The sequence below is a fragment of the Lissotriton helveticus genome, chromosome 4_1, assembly GCF_964261635.1.
Source record: "Lissotriton helveticus chromosome 4_1, aLisHel1.1, whole genome shotgun sequence".
NCBI lineage: Eukaryota > Metazoa > Chordata > Amphibia > Caudata > Salamandridae > Lissotriton > Lissotriton helveticus.
Window position 1 is genome coordinate 723204481 of NC_136063.1, and position 18669 is coordinate 723223149.

Genomic DNA, 18669 nt, shown 5'->3' on the forward strand with positions numbered 1-18669 from the left:
CTCAGTTAATGTGTTCAGCTTACTGTTGTAGTACCAGGATACAGTGAATTGTATAATAAGATGAAGAATGATGTATTATTGTGAAAACTTTTGTGGCACTTTCTAGAAATGTAAACATTAACATTTTGGTTTTATGTTTTCTATACACTGTAATATGGTGTCCATATGAGTGAAATCGAGTTTGGTCCCCACTTATGTTCAGTGTAACTGTACATAATGAGCTCCTATGGTTGTTTGAGCCCTATCATGAGCAAGACCCTGCGTGGTCGAAACGCATTGAGTGTTAAGGGGCAAAACATTTTTGGGGATTCACAGCACTGTGACACTGTTTAAGGTTCTAAGGCTTTAGACAGTTAGAATGTGATCGCCACCCCCTCAAGGGCACGGGAATCAGGAGCATTGCACAAAGTACTATATTTAAAAAAAAAAACAATATATATACATATTAGCGCAGGGCATTATTCCTATTTCCCGATACTTAGTGTTACATATATAAATATATATATATCACTGTCACACTCGGTTCCTCGTTGCCAGGCAGTTGCAGGGCTCTATGTCGGTTCGTATTCCTTGCGGCAGAACCAAGCCGCTTTCAATGCAAACATAATTCACTCTTTCCAGAGCAAATAAACAGGACGAACTCGCGTGCTCAAAATTTTTGCACTTTTTTTTTAAAAAAAACCTTGAGTTGGATATTAAGGCAGGCAGACACAGATCTACGCGTTTCGGGAAGCCTTTCCCTTGCTCACGATAATAATTATGATATATGACAATCCTTTGTCCATCATATGAGCCATAGCCCATAGCGTGAATTACGAGCCGCACAAGATTAGTACTAGAAAGCTGAAGCACTGCCACTTGGTGCTTGGCATTGCGCAATATATATAATTTCTGCTCTTTTTCGACGCATTTTAAAGCATGAATTGCGCTTTAAAATTAATTTATTGTATTTCAAGGTCATTCTCACCAATTGTTTTATTATCATGTCACAATGAAACGAGATGTTTTGAAATCTGTTTTTCAACTGTTAAGACGTAACATTAACATGCACATTGTTTCTATGCCTATTATCATACAGGAACTGTTCATAAGCTACCTCCCTCTTCCGGGTCATTGTATGACTATTTGACAAAGACTGTGTTGTCAAAACGCGTCACAGTCAATAAATACACTTTTCCACGAATTTTAAAACCTGAGTGTGACTTTTTCTTGTGCTCGAGTAGCGCGAGGCGACTGCAATATATATATATATATATATATTACCTACTGGCGGTCGCCAGTAGGTATATATAGTTAGGATTTTTTCTCTATGGGATTTTTGAAAATTCTATGTCTAATAACTTTGGCGTTTGTGGACGGAATCGGCTGAAATTTTCAGGAAAATGGAACATTTTGTTTCTGAGCAGCCACTGGAAATTTGGGGGGTGTTTGTCAAGGGGGGGCCGAGAAAAAAGGGGGGTCCCAAAACGCGTTTTTCCCATGTTAATTTCCATAGGGCGGTTGGCCTCACTTTTAGGCCGAACGGCTGAATGGATTTGCACGAAACTTGGCAAAATTGTAGGGACTGTTAGCCCGATGTGCCTTTGCTAGGTCTCAATATATGTGCTCCAGTGGATTTTGAGAAATTAACGTTCAAAAAAAGATATATATCTGTAAGCGCGCTCTGGGCAGCGCTCCGGTTCGCGTACTTGACGCGTAACGGAACTTCGCGAAGCGAAGCTGATTGGCTCTCCGGTGTCTGTCAACATTCTAAACAGTCCGGAGCGGCCGCCATCTTGTCTCTCGGTAGGATCGAGAGACAAGAGGAGGCCAAAACAAAGGGGGAAATGACCATAAGGGGGCATAGTAGATCCTTCCTGACCCCCTAGGTTTGATGTGGAGGCTTTAAAAGGGCCCCGCAGGGCAAAAAAAAAAAATTTTTTTTTTTTTTTTGCGTGGGGAGCGCCCGGTCCGCGAACCGGGAAGCGTTCTGGGGAGCGTACTATAAGGAAAAAAGAATGATAGACTTTTCAAATACTGTATGTTAATTGATTGTTGGTTTTGTTGATTATTTTTTAATTTCTTTATTTTTTAAGCAATTATTTATTATTGTGATTGTGTTTCAAAATTTAATAAACTTTCTAACATTTCACTGTCTGAAATGTCGTTATTTTCATTGAACATAGCTTGTAATCTCTGAGTGTGTAAAATGTCCTCATTTTGAAGGAGGTCATTTACTGCTTGCACACATTGCAGTAGTTCTTGGTCCCAAGTTTCATCCATAAATTCTATATAATTTGGATCAATTATTTCTTGGCTGCTCTCTTGCAGGACAATTTGAAATGAAACGTTGTGTTCGCCTTCCATTTGGCCTGAAATTTGGATAAAAAAAATATATATTAGTAGAGATAGGGCACTGTTGGGATTAATTTTAGATAGGCAGTTTTTATCAGTGAATTTATCTTTGGGCAGTGTATAGTATCAGAGTGGAAGTAGGAATATAAAAAAGTGTATGTGATTTAATGTAAGTAAATTCATAATTATACAAGAGAAACCTAACTCCATCCATAACTATAACAGAGAAGTCTATCTAAATCTATAACTACTACAGAGGGATAGTATATAACTATCAGAAAAAGTTTACCATATTAACTTATAGTGCACAATATACTTCAGTTTTAAAAATAACAACTTACCTTTACAAAGAAGTTGAAGTGATTAGTGAAAATCCTATTGAAATGTACAACAAGAAGTAGTAGTCAAAATGGCTGTGTTTCCTTCTCTTCCTTTATATATATTCACGTATATAACCAATCAAATGTCAGGTAAAAAAAGTAGAAAATGAAAGTAACATTTTCATTGGTTGTCAATTCCAACACTTCAGATGTGTTTTGTGAAGTAATTTACCTCACGGTATTTAGAGAGGTCTACAGGCTAAATGGCTAAATGGAATTTCAATCAAATTTGTGAAAATGATAGGGATTGGTATGTAGTATGAGCTAATCTATATTTGGTGAAAGTGTCTCCAGTCGTTTTTCTGTAAATTACTTTCCCACCTTTTTTTGATGGAGCGCTTCCCGGGGAACGCCCCGGTACGCGAACTGGCGAGCGCCCCGGTACGCGAACCTGAAGCGTTACGGGAGTCCACCATTTTGTGTTTCGGTCGAATTAAGATACAAGATGGAGGGCAAATAATGTTCAGAATGGGTAGAAGGGGGCACGGTAGACTTATCTTGACCCCCTAGGTTTTCTGAGGGTGGCTGAGGAGGCCCATATGTGCGGGAAAAAAAAAATTTACAAAATTTCGCGAGGTTAGCTTCCGGTTCGCGTACCGGGTAGCGCCCCGGGGAGCGTACTTTGTTGAAAATTAGTGAAAAAAGTTAGAGTAAAATAATAATTGTGAGTGATCAGATGTAGGGTAGCTCTGAGAAGAGCTTTTGGGTTTATGGTACATTTAGGTACTTATAAGTAGGTACCAATGCACAGTCTTAAATTCAGAATGAAAATTCTGTTGCCCTCATCTGAGAAGTGAACTCCATCTCCTCTGTAGATATCTTGCATGTAGTAACGCAAGTTATTGTTGTACATGGAGCCCATTCCATGGTCTCTCATGTAAGCTGAAACAGATTTGTTTACATGCTTCCTCGACTTCTCAATTTGTGGACAAAATTGGTTCGACCACCTCCATTTCTGTCTTTAGCATATATTTGAATATACCAAGGCAGTTTGAGGAAAAAGTGCCATCAATCGCTCAAAGGTGTCCTTTAAAAGCATTTCCAGACCTACCCCAGTCAAAGTGCCCAAATCATTACCTCCACAGTGCACAATTAACAGGTCAGGTTTTGGCAAATGCATAAAGGTTTTCACCAATGGTATCAATTGGTGACATTTTAATCCTCTGTGGCCAAACCACTTAATTTCCACATCTTGTAAATTGAGGTTAGGTAAATTTCTGTTCTCAGCATATCTCTGAGCCCAATAGATGTAACTATGTCCAACAATCCAGACAGAAAACATGGTGAGAGAAGGTTCTGCTGCAGTCAGATGAAGTGTGGCAATGAAATGGCAGTTGAAAAAATACGAGTTTAAAATGAAAAAAACTGTGGAGTTTCTGTGTTAATGAAGCAGTAACAGTGATTGGTGGATTTTGATTGCTGAAAACAGAAAGTTAGGGTGCATGGATGAGTTCTTTGAAAGATGTAATTTGAATAGTCAAGCAAAAATCATTTAATGAAAGATTGCACTGGATACGCAGGTGCACTGAGAGTTCAGAGTTCAATTGAAACATTGTTGTGTGAACTTGCAAACACCAGAGGTCTTCCAAGAGGTGGTTGCTATGCAAACAAGGCAGAGAGGGCAGAGGGGGGAAGGGTTTTGATTTGAAAAAAGTGAGGGAAGAGTTTTGATTGGGTGACATGAGAGATATGTGTGATGAATTACAGCATTTCTGTGCCATTGTTGGTTCCAGCCTCTGGTGTGCATACCTTTTGCTCTGCTAAAGACAAATTGGTGTGTTTCTGAGACTGTTTTGAAACTCATAAAGTATTTGCTAAGGTGAGAAAAGATTTATTTAATTTAGATAGAGAATAGTGTGCTTTAAGGAGAAAATTATGAAGAAAGTTGTGCTTTTAAAATGTTGCTTTGTCTCAAGTGTTTTACAAATAGATTTTGTTTCTTTGAGAAATTGTAATTGGAGAAAATGTGAAGTATTAGTACTGACAGGGTGTTTTTGTGCATAGGAGCTGTGCAGTGTTTTCAAATTATGACTTGAAAATCGTTTTTGAGGAAAAGGAATGCTTTTAAAATTTATGACAAGGACATAATGGTGTCTGCTTCTTTATAAGGCATTTGAGTGTCTCTGATGTTATTTTTCCCATTTTAATTTAAGACCTTTCCCCGTGGTGCAAATTCCTTGTAAATATGCTCGCACCTGTGCTTGGAAAATTTAGATTTTGATTGTTTGAGTTACATAGCCATGTTAAAAGTGACCCAAAAATGCTGCAAAGGCAATCAAAAAACGCTTTCATGTGTCTAAGGACATTTTCAGTCATTTCCCCATGTGCAGTGTTTTCGAATTATGACTTGAAAATCGTTTTTGAGGTAAAGGAATGCTTTTAAAATTTATGACAAGGACATAATGGTGTCTGCTTCTTTATAAGGCATTTGAGTGTCTCTGATGTTATTTTTCCCATTTTAAATTAAAAGACCTTTCCCCGTGGTGCAAATTCCTTGTAAATATGCTCCCACCTGTGCTTGGCAAATTTAGATTTTGATTGTTTGAGTTACATAGCCATGTTAAAAGTGACCCAAAAATGCTGCAAAGGCTTTAAAAAAACGCTTTCATGTGTCTTAAGGACATTTTAAGTCATTTCCCCATGTGCAGTGTTTTCAAATTATGACTTGAAAATCGTTTTTGAGGTAAAGGAATGCTTTTAAAATTTATGACAAGGACATAATGGTGTCTGCTTCTTTATAAGGCATTTGAGTGTCTCTGGTGTTTTTTTTCCCATTTTAATGTAAGACCTTTCCCCGTGGTGCAAATTCCTTGTAAATATGCTCCCACCTGTGCTTGGCAAATTTAGATTTTGATTGTTTGAGTTACATAGCCATGTTAAAAGTGACCCAAAAATGCTGCAAAGGCAATCAAAAAACGCTTTTATGTGTCTTAAGGACATTTTAAGTCATTTCCCCATGTGCAGTGTTTTCAAATTAAGACTTGAAAATCGTTTTTGAGGAAAAGGGATGCTTTTAAAATTTATGACAAGGACATAATGGTGTATGCTTCTTTATAAGGCATTTGAGTGTCTGAAGTTATTTTTCCCATTTTAATGTAAGACCTTTCCCCGTGGTGCAAATTCCTTGTAAATATGCTCGCACTTGTGCTTGGAAAATTTAGATTTTGATTGTTTGAGTTACATAGCCATGTTAAAAGTGACCCAAAAATGCTGCAAAGGCAATCAAAAAACGCTTTCATGTGTCTTAAGGACATTTTCAGTCATTTCCCCATGTGCAGTGTTTTCAAATTAAGACTTGAAAATCGTTTTTGAGGTAAAGGAATGCTTTTAAAATTTATGACAAGGACATAATGGTGTCTGCTTCTTTATAAGGCATTTGAGTGTCTCTGATGTTATTTTTCCCATTTTAAATTAAAAGACCTTTCCCCGTGGTGCAAATTCCTTGTAAATATGCTCCCACCTGTGCTTGGCAAATTTAGATTTTGATTGTTTGAGTTACATAGCCATGTTAAAAGTGACCCAAAAATGCTGCAACAGCTTTAAAAAAACGCTTTCATGTGTCTTAAGGATATTGTAAGTCATGAATGTAGGTAGGCCTCACCTTAAACAAACCTCTGGATAGGCCACACCTTATCGTCATCCTGAATTAATCATTTAAAATGCTAGGGACAGATTTATGATAGGTGTATGCCTCTTTTGCGCCACTGTGCGTCACTTTTGTGACGCAGTGGCGGTGCAAAAGATTTGCTATGTGGCGACAAAATTACAAATTGATGCATCTAGGCAGATGTGTCATGCTGTAAAAAAACCGTGCCACATGAAACCGATGCAGCAGTGATGCAAAAGATGCACCATGTTGCAAGACAGGCCTCACTTCATCTCCAACAAGATAAGAAGCTTAGGGATAGATTTATGATGACTGGTGCATCCCCAGGGATGTGCCAGTCATCCTGCGCCGCTGTTCCGCCACCCATGGTGCGCTGCATTTACAATGCGGCGCACCATGGGGCAAAAACGGCACAGATGCGTGACGCATCTGTGCCGTAAAGGTGGCGCATTGCTGGAGCTGCATCGCAAGTGCGATGCAGCTCCAGCAAGGCTCAGGGGTGCCCCATCTCCATTTAATCTGCAACCCTGAGTAGGCCTCACCTTAAACAAACCTCTGGATAGGCCACACCTTATCGTCATCCTGAATCAATCATTTAACATGTTAGGGACAGATTTATGATAGCCGTGTGCCTCTTTTGTGCCGCTGTGCGTCACTTTTGTGACGCAGCGGCGGTGCAAAAGATTTGCTATGTGGCGACATATTTAAAAATTTATGCATCTAGGCAGATGTGTCATGCTGTAAAGTCCTGTGCCACATGAAACCTGCGTTAGTTTTCATATAGGTGTTTTGTTGCAAGGTATGCATTAATTTGCAAGAAAGCCCTGTAAAACTAACACAGTGAAATTTAGAAGATTTCACTGACTCAGCTTTATAGCATTGCTGAATCAAATCATTACGCCTGTTTGAAACAGGCATAAGGAGTGATGCACCATGCAATGTGTGGCTTGCTCCTGTGCATTGCAGTAGACATGTTGCGCTTACGACGTGATTCCTGCAATGTGCTGCTTTTGCGGCACAGATGCGTGACACATCTGTGCTGTTTTCACTCAATGGTGCTCCACATTGTAAATGCGGCACACCATGGGTGGCAGAGCAGCGGTGCACATTAACTGGTGCATCCCTGGGAATGCGTCAGTTAACATAAATCTGCCCCTTTACATTTAAGTATGAGCAGGGGACACAGAGTTGGTGAGGCTTATCCAAGGTTAAGAAGAGATGAGTCCTGTTCACTGAAAACTTGGACATAGGCCTTACCTCCTCAGCATCGCTGGTCATGGCTAAATAATAGCTGCAAAATGTTACTCTTGTTAAACAATTTTACTATTATAATCTCTGAGATTTGTCTCTTACTCTGCAACATCTCATTGTTGTTCTCTTTCTTTAAAGATAACGACAACATCAACCATGAGTGACAATCAGCAATCAGTTGATTATGACATTATCATTGAACTTGTAATTGAAACGTCAGTGGAAGTAGATCCATTGGATGATTTAAATTCTCAGGATGATGAAGAACATGATGAGGATGCCGATTTGTCAGAATTGTATGACATAGGTTGGGAAGCTGACGTGCTTGAGCTTATGGAACTATAAACATTTATTTTTAAAATTTATAATAAATGAAAAGTAAAAATGTAAACCGTTTGATTTATAATTAAAAACACCTTCAAAAACAGGTTATGTCTAGTGTCTTCAATAAAATATTAAAATATGCTCATAAAATTAGATCAGAATCACATATAAAATAGTAGAGGTAAAATGAAGAAGAATTCTATTTCTTTTCTGCTATTTGTGTATTATATATTTGCCAAAGCACTAAAAAATGTTCTATGTAAAAATGTCAAGTAGTGTGTTAAGTTTTTGATGACTGTAATTGATTTACTGTTTGATAATAGTGGTTAATAACATTTTTTATTATATTTTACCACAGATTCAACTGCATATCATTTCAAGATTTCAGCATGCCAACCAAGGATAGACTTAAAAAGGCTGCAAAACGTCAAAGACAGCAGGTACATGAAATAATGCAGCAGTCCTCTACCAAAAAAACTTGTCAAGTCACCAAGAAAGCACCGGGTAAGAGCACAAAAACATTCATAAGAAATATTTGTAGTAAAAAAAATATTACTACAGAAAATGTTTCAGTCCAGAAAAAGAGAAGCATTTTAAACGGAAAGGAAAGGCCAATCAAAAATGTTACTGCTAGAGCAAGAGATAACTCTGTGCATGATAGTAGAAGGAAACAACAGTTTAGGGACATTCGTAAACGAATGTTCCGCAACAGGATAATTGGCATTTTGTTAAAAAATATTAAGAAAGGTCAACAGAAAGTGGTTTTTTATAAGAGAAAAAAAAAGTTGAGAAAGTTATTGATCAGGCATTTGAAATTAAACGTAAGTTATTTATTTTGATAATCAATAGAATTAGGAAGCTAAACAAGGCAATTTATGATTTCAAAAGAAATAGTAGATGGAAGAGAATAGTTAATCGTAGTAATTTTTGTGAAGTTTTTTCCGGAGAATGGATGCATAGTTCAAGTTGTGAGGCATTTTTTAATGAGGAGAGTTATTTCCAGGATAATGATTTGGTGCATGCAGTTGACACCAGTGGTCGAGCTTATGAAGTGAAAGATGGTTGTCCAGTTGAAAAAGAAAAACTTGTGACAACAGAGACAGAAGAGGTGTTAGGTAATGAGGTTTTAGGAAGACGTCCTAAGGGTCCTGTGTACACCTGGAAGTGTAGTAGTATTTGCAGTGTGCGACAGGATTCCATCAATTTGCTTTGTGATTTTGTACGGACATTTAATAAGAAAAGTTTGAAGCAGAAAATGAAGTTGTTGCAAGAATTAGATCCTTGCAGAGTGAGAGAAGTGACAGGTTTGCATGGTCATTCACTGGCTTGTCTTTCCAGGAGAGTATGCCAGAGTGTTTTTCATCATTTCAGGATGCTAGCAGTGCATCATAATAAAGTGAGGAAATTAGTTAGAATGTTGTATTATGCTAAGAGTCCAGCAATTATGCTTAAACAATTATGCGCTGCTCTTTTGCATGGTTCTGAAATAGATGTGAAGAATATTTGTGAAGAAATTGAGTTTTGTTACTTTGGAAGTAAAGAGGAGAATGTTGAAATTGACCAAGAAGAAGAGGGTAATGTGGAAGATAGTGTACAGGTTTCCAGTACAGATAATTTTCAGAGGGAAATTGCGACGTTTCAGGTGAAATCAAATGAGAGGCCTAATTTCACTTGTGTGTGTTGTCGACGCACTTATTATAAGAATCAGACTAAGTTAGTGGATTTATATGCAAAAAGTGAAAGGGAAAATAATAGTGAATGGAAGGATTTTACAACATACTTGATGGTAGAAAATTGTTTTGATTTGGGATCGGATCAACGTGTCTGTACTTATTGTTGTAGCAAATTAAATCAAAACCAGATGCCTGCTAGAGCAGTTCATAATAATCTGGAATTGGTTGAGATTCCTTCTGAATTGAAGGATTTAAATACTTATGAATCTATTTTGATTCAAAGTATCCATCCCTTTCAGGCTATTGTAAGAATGGAGGCAAAGACAGGGAAATTGCCTCCATCAGATTTACAGAGAGGATTAAAGGGAAGAGTTGTTTATTTGCCTCTAGATTTGAAGAAAAACATTAACACAATTGGAGTAGAAAAAGTGGAAGAGGACCCTCTGGTTATCTTAGTTAATGGGGTTCCGACAAAGAATAAGAAAATATGGCAAGATTTAGTGGATGTTAGGAAAGTCAAAAAGGCAACATTGTATTTGAAAAAAAATAATAAGTACTATAAGAATATATATGTTGCAGAAGAGGAAGTAAGTGAGGAAGAGGATAGCGATTTGTGTGCTGGTCAAATTGAGAAATTAGAACCCTCTACTAGTGAAGAAATATATGAACATTATAGTGTTCATCCTTTGCATTCCAAGGAAGTCATGGGGAATGCTATTGAGTTGTTTCAAATGAAACAAGCCAAAGGGAGTCCCATTAGTGTTTGGGAGGAAAGTTTGGAAGCTCGGTGTTTCCCACAGCTTTTTCCAACAGGTCAGGGAGGAAGATATGATGAGCGACCTCATCAAATTCCTGCTTCTGAATACCGGACTTTGCGATTGTATGCAGGAGATGCTAGGTTTCGACAATGTATTCCCTATTTGTTTCATCTCCTGTTTGAAAGCGATCTGTCTGGACTGTCATATGCAGTGAACCACATCTTGAAAAGTGGTATACACATGCAAAACATCTCGGCAAGTGACTTTATGGATAAAGTCAATGTCCAAGACAGTATTTTGGATTCTCACCTGATTAATCTCATGGCGTGTCAGCGTGGTACTAATGAGTACTGGTACCGTCGTCATGGTGATTTAAAATGTATGCTGAGGAACTTAGGAACTCCCACATGGTTCCTCACTCTGAGCTGTGCCGAGTATGGCTGGGAAGACTTACTTGAATTTCTACGAGAGGCAAATGGAATCATCGAAAACATCGAATTCAAGACACCCGGAGAACTGTGCTCTTTGGATCCAGTCAATGTATGCCGGTACTTCAATCATAGATTTGAAGCTATGATGTCTTTCATCATGAATAAGAAGAATCCACCTCTTGGAGAGGTGTTGGATTTCTTCTGGAGAAAGGAGTACCAAGCAAGAGGTGCTCCTCACATACATATGCTGTTGTGGATCAAGGATGCACCTAAATTTGGAACGGATCCAGAAGACTCAGTGATGAGTTTCATACAACAGTATTCTACGTGTGCTGTTCCAAACGCAAAGGAGAAGAAAAGCCTAAGAGAAAAAGTTCTACGTTTCCAAAGCCATCGTTGTGGAAAGTACTGTCGTCGTAAATTCCGAAACAAGGACAAGTTCTACACCAAATGTCGTTTCGGGTTTCCACGACCGGTGATTTCTAAAGGAAGAGTAAACAGTTTGATGTCTTCGCTGCGACATAATGTGATGAAGAAATCACCGAAAAACACATACAATTTGAAGAGGAACGAAGAGTCCAAGTACATCAACGACTACAACCCAGTGATTTTGTCCATGTGGAATGCTAACATGGATATACAGTTTGTGGCTGATAACTGTATGGCTGTGGCTCGGTATGTGACATCTTACATCACCAAAAAAGAGAAGACAGAATTGAAGGATATGTGGGAGGACATTTCCCATGAAAAGAGCCTCAGTAAGAAGTTGTACAGTTTCAGTCTGAAGATGTTGTCGCATCGAGAAATCGGAGCTTACGAATGTTCTGGCCGGTTGTCTTCAGCAAGTCTCTATGCCAAATCTAGGAGTATCGTTTGGGCGAGTCTTGGTCTTGCTGCAACGCGTAATCGAGTTCTGAAACCTGTGCGGGAAATTGAGTATTTGGCGGAAAAGGAGCCAAACAGTACCGACATTTTGAAGACCAACATGTTGGATACATATTATCCAAATCGAAGCAGTCACCTCGAGAATGTTTGTCTGTATGAGGTTCTTCAAAATTACATATTCAAGAGGAACATCAAAGAAGATACTGAGAAAGGAGTGTATGCTGTAATTGGAAGTGAGGGATGTCTGGTCAAGCAAAGAAAATGCCACTTGGTAAACCATCGAAAATTGAGTGGCGAATCTCCTGAAAAAAAGGAGTTTTTCTATTTAGCACTTTTGCAACTTTTCAAGCCTTGGCGTGCAGAAGAGGAACTGCTTGGAGATTTCCTCTGTTACGAAGACTCTTTCACTGCCGCCAAGGAGACCATAGAATGTCCTGCTTTTCCCAAATATGTAGAAATGTTGAATGCGGAAATTGAGCAGGAAGCAACGATTGCAGCCGAGATTGCCAGAGACAGTTCTCAGGACAGTCAGAGTTCTGCTTCATTGAGTCAGGATCCACTAGGAGGACCTGTTATCGAAAATGAAGCTGCCACTGCCATGAATGAAGTGGAAAGAGCCATGGCACATGCTCAGGAGGATGCGGTTAACTTAGAAGACTTGGAAAGACAACTCAACGTTGAGCAGAGGAAAATATATGACGAAGTTACCATGCAAATTGATCATGGATTAAGTCATGAGAAAAAAGAGTGCTCATGTACGTCGTTGAAGCCTGTCCGACTGTACGTGAGTGGAGAAGCGGGAACTGGAAAAAGTTTCCTCATTAAAGCAATTTCATGTTATTTGCAGGAAAGGACTGAGTCATCGCTGTCTTGTGTTGTCACCGCTCCAACTGGACTGGCAGCACATAACATTAAAGGGATTACTTTACATCGTTTACTGATGCTGCCAGTGGAGCATGACAACAAATTACAATATCACAAGCTATCTGGAGATGCTTGTTGTGAAGTTTCAAGAATCTTGAGGAAAATGAAACTTCTTATCATTGACGAAGTAAGCATGGTTTCCAATGTCATGCTTGCCTTCGTGCATTTGAGAATGCAAGAAGTTCTCAAAATAGAGTATGATGTGTTATTTGGTGGCAAACACATCATTGTTTTCGGAGATCTTCTGCAGCTGACACCAGTGAAAGGGCAACCTGTGTTCAAAATGCTCACGCATGAAGATACCAGGAAGTGCCTAGGGAGCATTGGCAACGTCAATATATGGTTAAACTTCAATTATGCTGAACTGCATGAAAATATGCATCAGGCGAAGGATGAAGTTTACAAGAATATTCTACAAGATGTTAGAATTGGAAAAGTGACCGAGCATGGGAAAGAAGCTTTACATGCACGATTACTGTCAAATTTATATCCAGAACAAGATGTTGTGCCTGAGAATATTTTTCAGAAAATTACTGAGAAGAAATCTGGAATATGTTTGATGCCAACTCTTGCAGAATGTGCCATCTTCAACAACAAAATGTTGCATTTAGAAAAGCAAGAGATTGTGAAACTGGAAGCTATTGACAGAGTAGAGCATAGGGGATCAACAATTATTTTGTCTGAGAATTTGAAATCCAAATTGGATTCATTAGAGAAGACTATATCTAAAACTGCAGGTTTTGAAAAGACTCTGAATGTGTGCTTAAACTGCCGTATAATTTTAAGAAGGAATTTACATGTTGAAAGAGGTCTGGTAAATGGATCAATGGGTAATGTTGTTGATTTTGTGAAATACAGAAATAGAGATGGAATTGAATTTTTTAAAATTAAATTTGATGGCATTGAGGAAGTACAGCTAATTGGTCGTTGTTCTGCTAGATTTTTGCTTGTAAAAGACTTATATGTTCGCCGTAAGCAGTTTCCTGTTTGCTTGGCATATGCGTGACAATCCATAAATCGCAAGGTTTAAGTGTAGACAGTGCATTGGTGAATATTGGCAGTTCTGTGTTCAAGGAGGGTATGGCATATGTGGCATTGTCAAGAGTTAGAAGTTTATCGGGATTGTACTTGATTGAGTGTGATGTCACAAACATTTGTGCGGATCTAGATTGTGTTAAGGAATACAATAGGTTGAGAAGAGAGTATGCGCCACATTTGCCTCAATATCCTTTGTTTGAGAAACGTGTGGTAGGCCGGAAACGAAGAAATGTGACCAATACTAGGGAGGTTGTAGCAAAAAGACGAAAAGTCGATGAACCTGAAATTATAAGCAGAAACAAAAAGGATTCTGTTGAAGATGTTGTTGGTTTTCAATTTGAAAACAGTTCTGGTGTCAACTGCTATGCTAATGTAGTGGTTAATGTTTTGTTTTCTCTAGAAAATGTAAAAGAAGAGATTGTGGTCAATTCTGATCAAAGATTTTGCAGTTTGTTAAATTCTGTGTTAGAGAAATGTAGCACTGATAGAACAAAAATAGAAAGTGTGTCTGAAATTCGAAATCTGTTAGACAGATGTTCAGGCCAAACACAATTCTCTCAAAATATTCAGCAAGATTGTCAGGAGTTTTTAATGTATATGCTTGATGTATTGCATGCTGAAGGTGTAGATGTAGATCACCTGTTTGGGCTTTCTTATCAATGGCAGCATGACTGCGAGAACTGTAGGGTATCAAGTACTACTAGTGTAGACTCAGAACAATTTATATATTTAACTTTGCCAGACAGTAAATCAGACTCCTTTAATAAGCTAGTAAAATCAGCTGATCACAACATGGAGTGTAGCCAATGTAAATCTGAATTGATGTCAACATTATTTATACGAACATATGGCCAGTATGTCATTTTAATGTTCCAACGATGTAGGCCTGATGGAACAAAATTGACAACTTTAATAAAAGATTTTGTGGCTTCACAGTTGTCAATATCAGGAAGGACTTTTGTAACTGTAGCAATTATATATCATGACGGTCCTTCAATAACATCAGGACATTACACAGCTTATTTAAAGTCTAGAAATGGCTGGTCATTCTGCAATGATTCTGTTTTAATTTTCAAAAAAAAATTGCCGTATGACCTTAAAAATTGTTACCTGGTGTTTTTAAAACCAAAATTTTAGGGAAAGAATCTCGGGATGTGCTCTGAGGAATTTCAAGAAGTTCTAATGGCTCCTACACGATTTGGCCTTGAGGATAAGTGTAGTACAGAGACATAACTTCTTACCATAACACTGGACGTCATGGAAAAATAACTGCACTTTGAATGAGTTCAGAAAAACTATTTCTTTTTATAAGCTAATTTAAGCAGCCAATCAAAACATGGAGTAGAGGGAATGTAAGTCTGCAATGCTGTCTACTGTTTTATATTGCTTTGTGATTAAAAGTGATGTAGAGAATTAAATAATTGTAGTAGTCATAGAGGTAGTGTAAGTCTGCTTCATAGTAAGCAGTATCAGTGTCATAGGAAATGTAGAACATGAGTGAGCAAGAAGGGTAAGATATTAGTAGTCCAGGATTGTGAAAATGATCTTCAACATTTTAATTCTGAAAGTTGCGGAAATATAAAATGACGGGATTGGCTTACAAGAATTCCAAGAGTTATAAATGGCTCTTACACGATTTGGCCTTGTGGAAACGTGTGGTAGAGAGCGAGAAGTCATTTATTGTATGTAACATATTTTTCAAAACGATGGAGGTTTTCTTTCAGAAAGTGGCGGGCTGAAAGTAATAACAGCACAACAGAGTGTAAGCTGTTCATAGGACATCCTTCGACGTCATGAAAAGTAAGTTAACTTTAAGGAGTTCTGAATTCTGATTTGTTATGTTGTATGGGTTTTTTAAACACAATCATTTTGATTGTGTTTTTTTTCCCCGCTGTTATATGATGAATACCTTCAAGTCACTGTTTTTAGTGAAATTTGATACATTCTGAGAACAGCAAAAATAAACCATTTAACATGTATAATTAATTCTGTACTGTTTGCATTTATGATGTACATTTAGAACTGTGTATGAGGCATGGAGAAGGAGAGGCTTCTGTAAGTGTCAAAGTTGTTGCATACAGTGTTCACATTCTACGTAGTCTTTCATATGATAGACTACATTCCCACAATGAGATACTTAAGCAAAGGAAACACAGGTGATATGATTGTGGAATGAGCAAAAAAAATTGCACGTTTTTCAATTATATTACCTGTGTTTCCTAACATTACACATCACATTGTGTAGATGAGGTTTAGGCCTGTTCCAGGAGACAGAGGAGGTCTGACATTTGTTCAAGAGTGCAGTGGACATGACTCACTTCGTTGGTAGGTCTGCACATGTATTATCTCCTCTGTATTCTTCAACAAACCTAAATTTCATCTGCAACCCTGAGTAGGACTTACCTGAAACAAATCTGTGGATAGGTTACACCTTATCAGCATCTTGAAACAATCATTTAAAATGTTAGGATCAGATTTATGATGGCCGTGCGCCTCTTTTGCGCCGCTGTGGGTCAGTTTTGTGTAAAAGATGCACCATGTTGCAAGATAGGTTTCAGTTAATCTCCAGCAAGATACCATCAGTTTGAAATGTATATAATTAGCACTGTGTAGGGGGCATGCAGAAGCTGAAGCTTTTGTAAGTGTCAAAGTTGTTGCATGCAGTGTGCATTTCTGGGTACTGTTTCATATGCTGGACTACATCTGCACTATGAGATACCTAAGCAAAGGCAACACAGGTGATGTGATTGTGAAATGAGGAAAAGAAACTCCACATTTTTCAATTACATCACCTGTGTTTCCTAAGTTTACGAATGACATTGTGCAGATGAAGTTTAGGTCTGTCCACGGACACAGAAGAGGTCTGGCCTTTGTTCAAGAGTGAAGTGGACATGACTTACTTCATTGGTAGGCCTTTACATGTATTATCTCCTCTGTATTCTTCAACAAGCGTAAATTTGATCTGCAACCCTGAGTAGGCCTCACCTTAAACAAACCTCTGGAGAGGCCATACCTTATCGTCATCCTGAAGTAATCATTTAAAATGTTAGGGACAGATTTATGATAGGTGTATGCCTCTTTTGCGCCACTGTGCGTCACTTTTGTGACGCATTGGCGGTGGAAAAGATTTGCTATGAGGCGACAAAATTACAAATTGATGCATCTAGGCAGATGTGTCATGCTGTAAAAAACCCGTGCCACATGAAACCGATGCAGCAGTGATGCAAAAGATGCAGCATGTTGCAAGACAGGCCTCACTTCATCTCCAACAAGATAAGAAGCTGAGTCTTCTGTAAATGTCAAAATTGTTGTACACACTGCTCAACTTTTGTGTACTCTTTGATATGCTAGACTCCATCTGCACTATGAGATACCTAAGCAAAGGAAACACAGGTGATGTGATTGTGAAATGAGGAAAAGAAACTCCACATTTTTCAATTACATCACCTGTGTTTCCTAAGTTTACGAATGACATTGTGCAGATGAACTTTAGGTCTGTCCACGGACACAGAAGAGGTCTGGCGTTTGTTCAAGAGTGAAGTGGACATGATTTACTTCATTGGTAGACCTTCACATGTATTATGTCCTCTGTTCTCTTCAACAACTCGAAATTTCATTTCGAACCCTGAGTAGCCCTCACCTCAAACAAACCTCTGGATAGGACACATCTTATTGGCATCTTGAAACAATCATTTAAAATGTTAGTGTCTTGCGACACTTTTGTGAGACAACAGCAGTGCAAAAAATGCACCATGTTCTAAGATAGGCCTCACTTCATCTGCATCAAGATACTGTTAGTTTAAAATGTATATCTTTAGGACTGTGTAGGGGGCCTGGAGAAGCAGAAGCTTCTGTAAGTGTCAAAGTTGTTGAAAAACTGTTTCTCCTTCAATCTTTTCCCTTGTCTTTTCTAATTTTTAAATACATGTTTTAATATTTTTCAAATGTTTGTTCTCTCTTTCACAGATTGAAAGTATAAAAATAAAAAGTGAGTAATTTAACGACAATTATAAGGTAAATGTTTTGTAGTCTTTTCGTTACATTTCTATCACATTCACCTACTATTAGTTCCACAGCTTCATTTCTTTAACCCTCAGTTTCCTGCCTTTGCTACTTCCCTCATTCCTTTCTCTATTACCTACTTACTCTACTCCTTCCACTCCTTTTCTCAGTCCCTCTCTTCTCATAGTTCCTCACTCTTGTTCACTCACTCCGTCTCTATTACTCTTAGTGTCTTTGACTGATCACTCTTTCACTGCTTGTTCATTATGCTTTTTCTGTTTAGTTGAAGCACACTAAGGGGCATATTATGAACACAGCCTATAAAATTATTGCTGTTTTTATCGGCAGAAAACTGCTGCAAAAGTGGTTTTAGCTGCAGTTTTCTGCCGCAAAAGCGGCTTAAGCGACACATTTCTGCCGATAAAAGCTGCAAAACTTGTATTGCCTATGTTGATAATATGGCCCTATGTTATTTACATTTCTTTGCTGTTTCAATTATTCTTTTTCTGTTACTTCTTCTTTTCTGCTTTCTGTTTTTTCTCTCTGTTATTCCACATGTTTTAATCTTATTTTGAACATTCACTCATATTCTCTAAGAAACTCTTCTTTGTTATTCTTCTACTGTCCTTTTTTTCTTTCACTTCCTTATCTATTTTGTTTTTCACAATTATATCCTCTTCCCTCTTTTCTTCGGTAAATAAATCTATTAAACAGTATCTCTGGTTTAGACCCTATAGCTGTCTTTGTTTTAACATTACTCTCTGTTTACTTCCCTTATACTTACTCTTCTTTTTAAAAAAAAAAAAATTTTTGGTTCGCTCCCGGTTCGCGTACCGGTGAGCTAACCAGGAAGCGAACCAAAAGAAATACAGCTTGCCAGAGTGCTAAACATTCTAGCAATTTTTTTTGAAAGGGGAGGTAGTTCTGAAAAGAACTTTTTTTTATGTTTTTGTTGTTTTATATTTTTTTTTATTTTTCTGAACATTTTTTGTTTTTTTGTATTTTTTTAACAGTTTTATGTTTTTTTTTTGTTTTTTTGGAGGGGAAACAACAAAAAACAGG